This window comes from Pinus tabuliformis, chromosome 1_1 (genome assembly GCF_031772625.1).
Source record: "Pinus tabuliformis cultivar Carrire ecotype Pingquan chromosome 1_1, CPIR1, whole genome shotgun sequence".
NCBI classification, from domain to species: domain Eukaryota; kingdom Viridiplantae; phylum Streptophyta; class Pinopsida; order Pinales; family Pinaceae; genus Pinus; species Pinus tabuliformis.
Window position 1 is genome coordinate 268,936,918 of NC_142297.1, and position 13,052 is coordinate 268,949,969.

The following is a 13,052-nucleotide window of genomic DNA, read 5'->3' on the forward strand; positions in this document are numbered from 1 at the left end:
GTTAGATAAAACATATGGGCGTGTTCCATCTTTAACTCCAAGTGAGATAAAACAAATGGGCGTGCTCCATCTTTAACTCCATATGAGTACTTGTCACATGGTCACGTTAATGCTAAATGGACCACGATCACATTATTTTCGTACACTACAATCAAGTTTAGTGAATCGAATAAAATAAATAACAATAAAAAAGTTCAATGAAATGAATTCACACACAAAATATACTAACTTGTCGTTTAATTAAAGAAAATCAACCTTTATTTTAGTAAGAATAAATTATTTAACAACCAAATTATAGAATGAAAACCAACAAGGATGGTGAGATTTTTCCATAACCATTAGAGAGTAAAAACAAGAGAAGAAAAATAAATTCATAAATCAATTCACACACAAAATACATTCGTTTAATTAAAGAAACGTAAATTCGTTTAATTAACGAAACGTAAATCTTATTGATTAAGAATAAATAATTTGTCGAATTGAGGTTTCTGCGATCTATATCAAGTTTATGAGAGATTTTTCAGTGTAAATTACAAGAAATTTCATTTGTGCACGTTTTTTGAACCAATTAGTGACTGGAAACACTAGCTGGTTTGAAACGCATTGACAAATAAAATTTCTTGTAATTTACGCCAAAAAATCCCTCGTAAAAATAAATTATTTATCAATCAATTTACAGAATGAAAAGTAGAGGAGGAGGGCTTTGACTAGTATTGAGTAAATGAAACATTTATAATAATAATATATACATATAAGTGTAACTGGAACTCCAAAAGTATATTAATATTAATATTAATATGTTCTCTAGTAAATGATGATGATCATTGTAAATTGTTTTTTAAAATTAGATTGATTAAATTGTAAAATACGTTTTTATAAATGTTTTTATAAATTTTTATATAAGTGTGTGTGTATTTTATAGAATATGGCCCAATATAATTATTAAAGATTAATGATGCATTTACATTTTAATCAATTTCGTGATATTTTAAATCAATAAATTTAATATTGCTTCTTAAAAATAGATGGATTATATTGTAATTTTTGAATTATGTATAAAAATTAAACTTTTATATAAATATTTGTGTATTCTATAGTACATTACTCAACATAATTATTAAAGATTAAAAATGTATTTATATTTTAATCAAATTCTTAATATTTTAAATTAATATATTTTATATTAGATATTCATGTTTATATTGTGTTTGAATATGTAAATTGATGCGTGTAAGTTTTAATCATGTATAATTAATTGTTCGAAATATAATTTTAATAAATATGGGAAGATGTAATGGCTTGTACATATACACAAACACATATATATTTAATAAAAATATTTTATTGTCAAAAATCAAATTGGAAAAACAAGAATGGTTTTTCAATATATATTATATGTTTATAGTGTTACAATACAATATGTATATCCTACAACATTCATAAACCCTAACTCCACTAACCCTAGACTATACAATAATCATAGTTCCTTAATCCAGATTGCATTAACATGAACCACGAAACGGTATGTTGTAAAACTACGAAAGGAAGAACCATATTGACAAAAGTTGCTCAATAAAAAAAACTCCATTAAAACCTATTCATAAAAGTCTATCAATATTTTTTCTCAATGAGCCACTTCAAGGCCCCACAGAGGGTCCTTCGGGCTTCTTTATGAGGACTATTTCCCTGATAATGGGGGTCCACCCCACTATGCCCAACAAAACACACATGGATCCATTTGTGTAAAGTATATTACACACTCATATAATATACTTAAATCTCTTAATATTATGGATTATAAGCTAATTACGTACCATAAGTCCATGTCAAATTTTAGGTTGAACTTTGAAAGGGTTAAACAAATTTCTCTTTATTTTTCACTGGACCAATCTATGGAGTCCTTTCCTCTATGGTCAACTTCTATAGTAATTTTATTTGTGTAATTATGTGACTCATTAATTCCATCATTTGCTTCAATATTTAAGTGGATGATTCCACAATAGAAGAGTGATTTGTTATCCTTTCTATCAAATCAATCACATGGTTGCCCATAATTGAATCTATTGGATTCACGTTCAAAATAATGCATTGTCAAACATGATTAGACTACCTCTTCTATGAATTTGAAGAAATAAATTATTGTGTTATAGCCATGCTAGAAAGATTGTGCTAAAGAGTAAGAAGCTCTTTGATACATGTAACATTTACTTGGTTTGCAAGGTCTCTTCAATAGAGAGAACCCATTAGAGAATATAGAGAACTTTGTCATGGAGAAAGGATAAAAACCACAAAAGAAAGCTACTCATTGGGTGTTATTTACGTTGAAGGTGTACTCTTTGTCGGATTCGGCAGGGAAAACATTGTTCAACATAGCCAATCCCAATTTTTCATTTTTTTCAACCCCAATCGAATAGAAAATTAACATGTGCAATCATGGTTATTTGTTCTCGTCGACTTCTTCTCAAGTGATTTCAAGCCATGCCTTCTGTACATGCGCTCATCTCAGATATGATCTATCACAACATAGACCGTGACCTTGTTGTAGTGGTCAAAGATTCGTGGATTTTCTAGGAAATACCAATTATGCTAAAACATTGGTGCTCATTTCCTTAACAACCAACTACTAGTAATGTCAGAAGAGTTTGATTGACTTCCAGTGGTATATTGATGTGATGATTGTTCTTTAGATTATTTCTTCTGGATTTTTTTATCGACAAAGCTAATTTAAAAGTTCTCAATTAGCTGTGAAAGATATATTAAATGGCGGAATCTGAATGCATTTGAGCTTTGAAAGTTCTCATTGAACGGTGAAATATTTCTTAAATGTCGGAATATTGTTTACTTAAGATGATCTTCTGGGTCGTTTCAGGTTTGTAGGTTGTGCGAGAAGTGTTCTTCTTGGGGACAATTTTTTTTCCCATAGTTATGGGGGGGTTATTTCTATGGAGAACTAATAAATATGCAATGGCAGAAACATGCAAGGCAACCAGAAAACATATATAAACATGTTACATAGTGGTGCCCGAAGGAGCACTAATGGAGGCTAGAGGTTTTGTGGAGACAAAAATGGTCGTGTTTTCTCTTTTGTAAGAATTTTAGTAATAGAGTGTTGTTTTTTTGTCATTCGTTAGGTGTCAAAATCCACCTTACATTTCTGGTAAGATTCTCAATCATTCATTTTATTTTACGTACACTACGTTGTTTCTCAACTCGAGCATATCTCGGTGCTTGAAATTAGTTTGACCCTTGAAACTTTCCAACTCAAAGTCAAATCCAAACCCATAGTGCTCATAGGTCCATTACATCTGCATTATTATGTTTTATGCAAGGTTTGAATTCTCAAGGTTATCTATTTGATGTCACCTTCAGGTCCTAGCACTCTTACCCTTTGGTCTTTGTGATGTGTATTTGTTTTCCCTCTTATAATGTGTTTGGAAGAAAATCTTTTCATACAAAATATGCTTTTAATTATGTGTTGTTTGCAAGGATGGCATTATTGTGCGAAAGGTTTGACATCTAATAAATGCATGAGAAACTAGAATCATTTTCTTGTTGAATAAGAAACCAAATAATGAAGAAAACAAGAAAGAAATAACTGAATAACAATTGAATAGCCAAGACACGAAACTGAATGAATTAATAGGAACTTTTATTGAAAAAATGATTCTCCGCACTACATTTCATGGGCATTCGATAGTTTTATATCACAAACTATCGTTACATAACTAATTATTCGGTATACAACTGTCTATTTACAATTTTACCTAAAGTTAATAATTCGTTGTCAAACTAACAAACTCCACCTTGACAACATTTTTCCCATTCATCATCTTTCCTGCAAGCCAAGAGAAGCTAAACACCACCGCAGCTTCTCTACTGTAACTAGCTTTGTGAATATGTCTGCAAAATTTTCTCGTGTATGGACCTTTTTAAGAGCTACTTTTCCGTTATCGATCACATGTCTCAGAAAATGATACCTTACATCAATGTGCTTGGTTCTGCTGTGATAGGCAGGGTTTGTAGCCAAGTGAATAGTGCTTTGAATGTCACAAAGTACATTCACTTTCTCTTGCATCCTTCCAATCTCATCAAGCAGACCCTTTAACCAGATTGCTTCTTTACTGGCATCTGAAGCAGCTATATATTCAGTCTAGTTTCAGACTCGAAACGTCGACTACTAAACATGAGCACTGTGGAAAATCCGAACTCCTTTCAAAAATCACACCACAGTAATCTGCAAACTAAAATATATATTCAGCTTCGGTAGTGGACAATGCAACCGTGTCTTGAAGCTTTGACATCCAACTAATTGCTCCACCTGTAAGAGTAAAGACGTAACCTGTAGTAGATCTTATTTTGTCCAAATCACCTGCATAGTCAGCATCTACATATCTGCAGACTGATCCTTCACTACCATTAAAGACGATGCAATGATCAATTGTTCCTCTTAGATATCGAAGCACCCATTTCACTGCTTGCCAATGTTCTTTACCTGGATTTTCCATGAACCTGCTGACAACTCCAACTGCATGTGAAATGTCAGGTCTTGTAGATACCATCGCATACATTAAGTTGCCTACCGCATTTTCATATGGTACATGAGACATATACTGCTTTTCTTCATTAACTATAGGACTCAAAACCGAAGAAAGCTTAAATGAGAAGCTAAAGGAACATTAACAGGTTTCACATTCATAAGAACTTTTCAAGTACCTTCTCCACATACTTCTGCTGTGATAACCAAAGCTTACCATTTTTCCTGTCTCTGTGTATCTCCATGCCCAAGATATGTTTTGCTGCTACAAGATCCTTCATATCAAACGTCCTAGAGAGTTGAGCCTTTAACCTGTTGATTTCTTCCATGATTTTGCTTGCAATAAGCATATCGTCAACATACAAAGCTAAGATAATGAATATGCCATTGAAACTTTTGAAGTACACACAATGATCATACTCACTTCTTATAAAGTTCTGGCTCACCATGAAGGAATCAAACTTCTTGTACCATTGTCTGGGAGACTGCCTCAGACCATACAATGATTTCCTGAGCTTGCAAACTAATCTTCTACTGCGACCTCGTACAAAACCTTCTGGTTGTTCCATATATATCTCTTCGTTCAAGTCACCATGTAGAAAAGTTGTTTTAACATCTAACTGTTCTAACTCAAGATTAAGCAACGCAGTTAGTGCCAACACAGTACGTATAGAAACAAGTTTTACAACTGGAGAAAAAATCTCATGAAAGTCTATACCTTCAACCTGAGAATACCCTTTTGCTACCAATCGCGCCTTATACCTTTCAATACTACCATCAACTTTCTGTTTCAGCTTGAAGACCCATTTACATCCAACAACACTTCTCCCTTCAGGAAGCTCTACAAGATCCCAGGTATTGTTCTTGGCTAAGGATTCCATTTCTTCTTCCATAGTCATTTTCCATTTTTGACTATCTGTATCATCTACTGCTTCCTGATAATAAGAAGGTTCCCCATCTTTAGTAACCAAAGCAACAAATGAAGCAGAATCTTCATACCTTTTGGGACTTTTCCTTTCCCTTGTAGACCTTCTCAAAGCGACTGGTTGCTGAACTGGTTTAGAAACTTGCACTGGTTCAGAAGCTTCAACGGCTTCCTTTGTGTCTTCAACACCTTTGTCTCCAGAAGCCTCTCCTTCCTTTCGACCGTCACCAAAAGATCTAGCCTACAACAGAACTCGTTGACTCGGCGATACCTTTTCTTGTTCAATTCTTTCAACATTTGATTTTAACAAAGAGGATTCATCAAATGTTACATCTCTACTAATGACTATCTTCCGCAATGTAGGATCCCACAACCTATATCCTTTCACTGCATAGTCATACCCAAAAAAGACATAACATTTCGACTTTGGATCTAATTTTGAACGCTGATTTTTCGGAATAAGAGAATAAGCATCACAGCCAAATATCCTCAAATGAGAATAGTCACAAGACTGACCTGTCCAAACTTCTTCAGGAATTTTACAATCAATTGTTATTGAAGGTGATCTGTTAACTAAATAACAAGCAGTAGATACTACTTCTGCCCACAACTCCTTTTGCAAGTTAGCATTGCTGATCATGCTTCTGGCTCTTTCCATAAGAGTCCGATTCATACGCTCAGCAACACCATTTTGCTGAGGAGTATAAACAGTAGTTTTGTGTCTAACTATGCGCTCATCCTTACAATATTGTTCAAATTCAACAGAAGTGAACTCACCACCATTGTCAGCTCTTGGACATTTAATAGACTTGCCTGTTCTTTTCTCTACCATTACTTTAAAATGTTTAAAGACATTTAATACATCAGCTTTCCTTTTTAGCATATAGACCCATACTCTATGGGAGTAATCATCAATGAACGTTAAAAAATACAATGCACCTCCATATGACACAATAGGGGAAGGCCCCCACAGATCAGAATGAATGTAGTCTAAAACATCTTTACTATTATGATTTCCAACTTTAAATATTTGTTTACACTGTTTTCCATACACACAATGCTTACAAAAATCTAAATTCAAGGATTTCAGACGAGGAAGAGATTTACGTTTCATCAGTATATGAAGACCTTTCTCGCTCATATGACCCAAACGCTGATGCCACAGACGAGTACCTGCTTCTTCCTTTTCTGATGCAACCGCTGCTTCATTGACCTGAGTACTTCCTTTTAACCTGTAAATATTTCCGACCTTTTCTGCCTTAATAACCACAAGGGCTCCTTTAAAGACTTTCAAGACGTCATCCTGACGTGTAAACTTATAACCATCTGAATCCAACACTCCCAAAGAGAATAAATTTTTCTTCAAATCAGGTACATGTCTAACACTAGTTAATGTCCTAACTGTGTTATCATACATCTTAATCCTGATATCTCCCATCCCAACAATCTGACATGACACATTGTTACCCATAAACACAGAACTATCGTTTACATTTTCATACGAGGTAAACCAGTTTCTATGGGGGCACATGTGATGCGAAGCACCAGAGTCTAACAGCCAACTATCAAAAATCTGAGAGACATTACATTCAGGTGAAGTTTCATCTATCATACATAATTCTTCAGCAGATAAAACTTCGTCTATCATACCTGAATTGACCTGATTCACTTCATTCTTCGGGTTTTCGGATTCCTTCCATTTCCAACAGTCCTTCTTCAAGTGTCCAACTTTACCGCAGTTCCAAAATTTTGCCTTACCCTTCTTGCCCTTCGATTTCGACCTGGAAGACCCCCTTGGTTTTTCTCCTCTTTCCTTTGAGCGTCCTCTAGCGACCATGGCTTCTAATGCAGCTGTTTCAGTGCTGGATTTCCTTCGTACTTCTTTAGACAGAAGAGCTCCCATGACTGATTCAAACTTCAAAGAATCAGCAGAGCTAAAGCTGATTGAAGTTACGAAGTGATCCCATGATTCAGGCAGAGAACACAACAAGGTTATGGCTTTATCTTCTTCCTGTATTTTGACTTCCATATCTGTTAATTGACAAATTAGTGTATTAAAAACATTCAAATGTTTTGAAATGTTTGAACCTTCTTTCATTCGAAGACTGTATAACTGTCATTTTAGATAAATTTTGTTGGTTAATGATTTTTTCATATAGAGGTTTTCAAGTTTTTCCCACAATCCTGACGTCGTAGTCTCTTCAACAATGTTGAAGAGAACTTCATCCACTAGGCATAACCGGATGGTACTGAGAGCTCGGGCATCCAAGTCCTCCCAGTCTGAAGTAGTCATGGTTGTAGGTTTCTTAGTTACCCCATCCAATGCCTTATGCAACCCTTGTTGCACAAGCAGATCCTTAACCTTCAGTTTCCAAAGAGAAAAATTGCTCTTTCCGGTGAATTTCTCCACCTCGAACCTTGCATTCGACATCTTGGCCATTTTGTTCTTCTCCTAGGTTTCCATCTTTCAGCTATCCTTTTCTTAATGAAAAAACTTTGTTTCCCTTTTTCTTAAAAAAAACTGAGCCTGCTTTTTAAATAAACAAATTTTACAAATTTCTTTCTACAATTTTTTTTTTTAAATTTCAAATCTTGTTTCCTTTCACCCTTTGTTTTTCACAAATTTCTGGAAAAGAAAAATAATTCTTGGATTTCTTTGAGTTTCTTTCCTCCAAACTACAAATTTCTGAGAAAAAATTCTCAAAATAAAAAAAATTACCCGGTTCCACAAGCCAGACCTCTGGCAGCAATACGCAGCCTCGGTCTTTTACGCAGAGAATGTCGTTGCACGCTCCTCCTCTCCTTCACGCAGGACACGCAGCCTCAAGTCACCTCTGGACATTCAGCATGCAGATTCTACACAGCCTCAGTCTTTCATGCAGAGATGGCCTCGCACAGAAAACTTCTACTTTTATCAACGCAGAGAGCAGATTTGCTGGTCTTCCAACGCTCACAGCAATGCCTTCAATGCATAGCTGTCGCTCACAGCAATGCCTTCAACGCACAGCCGTTCTTCAACGCAGAGGATTTGCTGGTCTTCAGCCATTCTTCAACGCAGAGGATTTGCTGGTCTTCCAACGCTCATGGCAATGTGGACAACAACACGCAGATTATTCCCTGGAAATGCTCACAGCACAGTGGACAACAACACGCAGATTATTCCCTGGCAACGCTCACAGCACAGTGGACAGCAACACGCAGATTAGTCCATGGCTTTCAACGCTCACAGCACAATGGACAGCAACATGCAAAGTATTCCTTGGTTATTTGCTGGTCTTTCAACGACCTCCTCTCAGAGAAAAAACCTTCACATAGCACGAAATAGGCTCTGATACCACTTGTTGAATAAGAAACCAAATAATGAAGAAAACAAGAAAGCAATAACTGAATAACAACAGAATAGCCAAGACACGAAATTGAATGAATTAATAGGAACTTTTATTGAACAAATGATTCTCCGCACTACATTTCATGGGCATTCGATATTTTTATATCACCAACTATCATTACATAACTAATTATTCGGTATACAACTGTCTATTTAAAATTTTACCTAAAGTTACTAATTCGTTTTCAAACTAACATTTCTATGTAAGGAGGCAGAGCATTTTAGTTGTATAGTGCTTCTGATATACTGATATGGATTAAACCTAATTTTAGTAATTTACTTGCATATAAAATGAAAACTAAATGAACGATAAGAATTTTTTGGTATAAATTCATTAAAATTTTGATTGCATTACTCCTTATGAAAGATTGTATAATTCTTGTGGTTACTGTAATTACTGAGAAGGGTCATTTTATAAGTTAAAATGTTATTTATTCTCTAGTAGTTTATTAAGAGGCATCCAAATATTCGTTGAATCATTATGAACAAAGATCAGAACAAGATTTTGTACTTTCTTGATATTATCAACAACTGAAAAGATTTAGGCTCCATTGGGGCATCTTGAGAATCTAATCTCACATGATCAAGAATCCCAAAGCCACCTTTTTCTCTGTAGTTCTTTTTCCTAGTGCATACTTTTTTTGAAATGGGGGTAATGTTCAGTCAATGTATATAGGGAAAGATTATGTTGGAGGAGAATGTGCGAAAAAGTTCAAATAGGTGGATTCGATAACTGTATAGAAATTCGAAAAGAGAATTTGTGTAGGACAGAAAGGATGAACCACACCACTATAAAATGGGAGGATATCACAAAAATATCCTCAAAAATTCCTTTGTCATCTTCTTAATGGCATTCAATTGCCAAGGTCACCCAAATGTATTCAAAAGAAGCTAAAAATGTGGGTTTAAGTCAAGGTATAAGGATGAAAAGTTGGACCAAATCACTATAAACTATGAGGATATAGCAGAAACAAAGCTAGGAAACTATCGTTGAAATCTCTTTAGTGGCCTTCAATGTCCAAAGCTACCAAACACACTCAAAAGCAACTAAAAATATGGGATTAAGTATGGGTGTAGCCATGCTTTGACATCACAAAATTTTGTTGAACCTATCCATATATGGAACATCAACTAAATTTGGAGCAATAGAGAGAAGAATAGCATGACCTTTGAACAAGGATCATACAAGAAAATTGAAAAATGGTCTAAATTTTAACACTATTGAAATAGAGGAATGGGTCAAGTCATAACACCAATATAGAAGAAGGGCAAGTTCCAATTTAAAGGTATATTTCACTAAATTGAAAGGTTGGGGTAATAGTAGCACATACTTGTCAAGTGAAAAAGAGAAACCTTAGAAAGCCACACATCACTATTAGACGTTGAACCTTGAAGGTTGACCTTTTCAACACAGTTGAGAAATAACAAGTTGGGGAGCTTGAACAACTTAGAGTGTTTGAAAAGAATAGAAGTAGAGAGCGAAGACCAAATCCATAATTAATTGCGCGATGGTGAGCAACCTACAATATTTCATTTTAAATGTTTACAGAGATAGCATGGATAATAAATTATTTCTGCTATCAAGCATGCTCAAGGAGAGATGACAATGAATAAAAAAGAATGGGAGATGTTTGCACTAGATATTAAAATAACAGATGATTAACCAAGGCATTGATTATAAGGGTTGTATTTTTTATAGTCTCTCAATTTGAGAGAAACCTCCTTTTAATCCTTTACACTAAGGCGAGTTGTCCAATCTTATATAAGGCGTGGCTAACAGGAAATCTTTAGGGACAACAAGATTCAATTTGAATTTTACAAACTTTTATAACTTATGGTTTTTTTTATCAGGGAAAATCCATTTTAGATATGTTGTCAATCCTTTGGGGATTTTATTATGAAAAAAATTATAGATGTGGAAATCATTGAGCTTATGCCAAAAGGTCAAAAAGGAGAATTAGTTCAAATATATAGATTTATACATATATATGAAAACATGCATATTTTTACGTTTGTGAAGATATAAATGAAAGAAGAAACAAATTACCTAAGATACCTAAAAGCCAAAAAAAAAAAATGAAAACTAAGTCCAAAGCATTTCATTTGTATTTCCCTAGTCCATGAAAATCAATCCATTGACTTTGACAGAAGGCCCGCCCAAAGTTTCAATTTTTGTGAATCTTATTGCTTCAAACTTATATCCTTTATAATCTCTACCATCTTGCACAATTCTTTATATCATTACTGGTGTATTTAATATGTAAGACTAAAGACATTTATCCTTTGAAAATTTGTTTTGATGACTAAATTATTGCTTTTGAATTTGAATCAGAATTAAGATGATAGCTCTCTACCATATTGCACAACACTTTATATCATTGGTCATGCAATTAATATCTAAGACTAAACACATTTATTATTTCCCAATTTGTTTTAATGAGTATATTACTACTTTTTAATTTGAATAAGAATTAACATGATATGATTTTGAATTAAAATTTATGTTAATAAACAATTTCATTTAATTTCAATTACTTTTTTTTTCTAAACTTGGCAGTGCTTCCTCTATTTATATTAATTTTCCAAAATCATAGACTTCCATTTGTTCTAGGTGGCTTACCTGCCCGAAGGAAACCAAGTAGCCACGTGTCTGCATTAAACCCTGTCCAAAATTTTAAAAGGTTTTTTCTATCCATCTAGCGACATTGTTTTGACTGCCTATACTACTGCTCAAATAAAACAAATTAAACAAGTGAATGCATTTCATCAAAATTTTATCAGATTTGAACTAGACCGTTGCATTAATCCTCATCCGAGGATACTATTGGGGCTGGCACTTTAGCACTGGAGCTAGGCATCTCGCTCCTCTTCATATCTTGTAATATCTCCTCAATTCTCCACTTCATATCTTTTAGTGACTACTCAATTCTTCCCAAGGCCAAGTTGTTTCTGTAGGTTTGTATTTGAACTGTTGTTATTTCCTTGAGTAGTTCAGCCTTGACTGGATCCTTTTCCTTCTTTTTCTCCTGTGCCTTTGTTCTGTCATCTGCTGCTTGTTCTCGATTCAGGGTCATGGCCCGTTCCACCACATTCTTCATTACCCAATATTTCTGTATGGTTTGCCTGAAGAGGGAGTGACGGCCTCGAGAATTCCCTGGATTGGGAACCATGCTTTCCCACTCCTCCATGGGGATGTCCTGGTTCTTGATGTTGTCATTCAGTTCTCTCTGCCAACCAGCAATTTGGCCTATGATGTCCAGCAGGTTCCTTGCCATATATGCGTCAATAAGAGTATTCATGTGTTCACTGCTCGCCTTCCTCCCTCTTTTCCTCTTTGACCCACTTGTTCCTTCTTCCTTCTTGTTATCTCCTTTGCCTCTCCTGGGTGCCATGTTACTCCCGGCTGGCCTGTAACTATCTTCTTCTCGTTGTTCTCTATCTTCCTCATTGTGTTGTTCGTGGTGTGAGGTGAGGCCAACTTGTAGGTCTGATGCCTCTTTCATCCGCGGACTGGATCTTTGCTCTTCGGTCGCCTTTCCTTTCTCCATCTCCAACATCTGCATGCATCTAACTATGTTTAAATTAATTTATTGATTTATATATATGTGTTTTAAAAAATAATCCTTTCAATAACATATAATTTAAACAATACATTTATTAATAATAATATAGGTATTTAATAAACCTATTATAATTAATATATGTATGTTAAAAAACATATTTTATTAAAAATATTATATCTTTAAAAAATACTATTTTCAATTTAAGAGAAATAATAAAAGTTATTAAGTAAATCAAAAAGTTATATGAAATTTTAATTTAAGCCCAAAAAAAAAAATTTAATAACAATAACGATGAGCTATATAATTGATTTCAATATTCTCATGTCATGATTTAGAATTTATAGTTTGTGTATTTTAAAAATTATTTAATATTTAACGTTATAGAATTGAATAAAAGATAAAAATAATAAAAGTTATTAAGTAAATCAAAAAAATATATAAAATTTCAAATTAAGCCAAAAAAATAAAAAAATACGATGAGTTATATAATTGATTTCAATATTCTCATGTCATGATTTAGAATTTATACTTTTAATTTATTTTAAAAATTATTTAAACGAAAAGATAAAAAGAAAAGTATTAATTTATATATAAAAAATTTAAATAAATCGTGGAATGTAAGATTTAGTAAATATCTTAAAT

General features: G+C 33.9%; 1 non-coding gene across 1 annotated transcript; it reads left to right on the forward strand.

Moving 5' to 3' along the window:
• The first annotated feature begins 9,957 nt into the window (after positions 1 to 9,957).
• LOC149212577 (U6 spliceosomal RNA) lies at positions 9,958 to 10,062 on the forward strand. Its single transcript, XR_016251705.1, has one exon. It is a non-coding gene; the product is annotated as a U6 spliceosomal RNA (small nuclear RNA).
• The last annotated feature ends 2,990 nt before the right edge of the window (positions 10,063 to 13,052 follow it).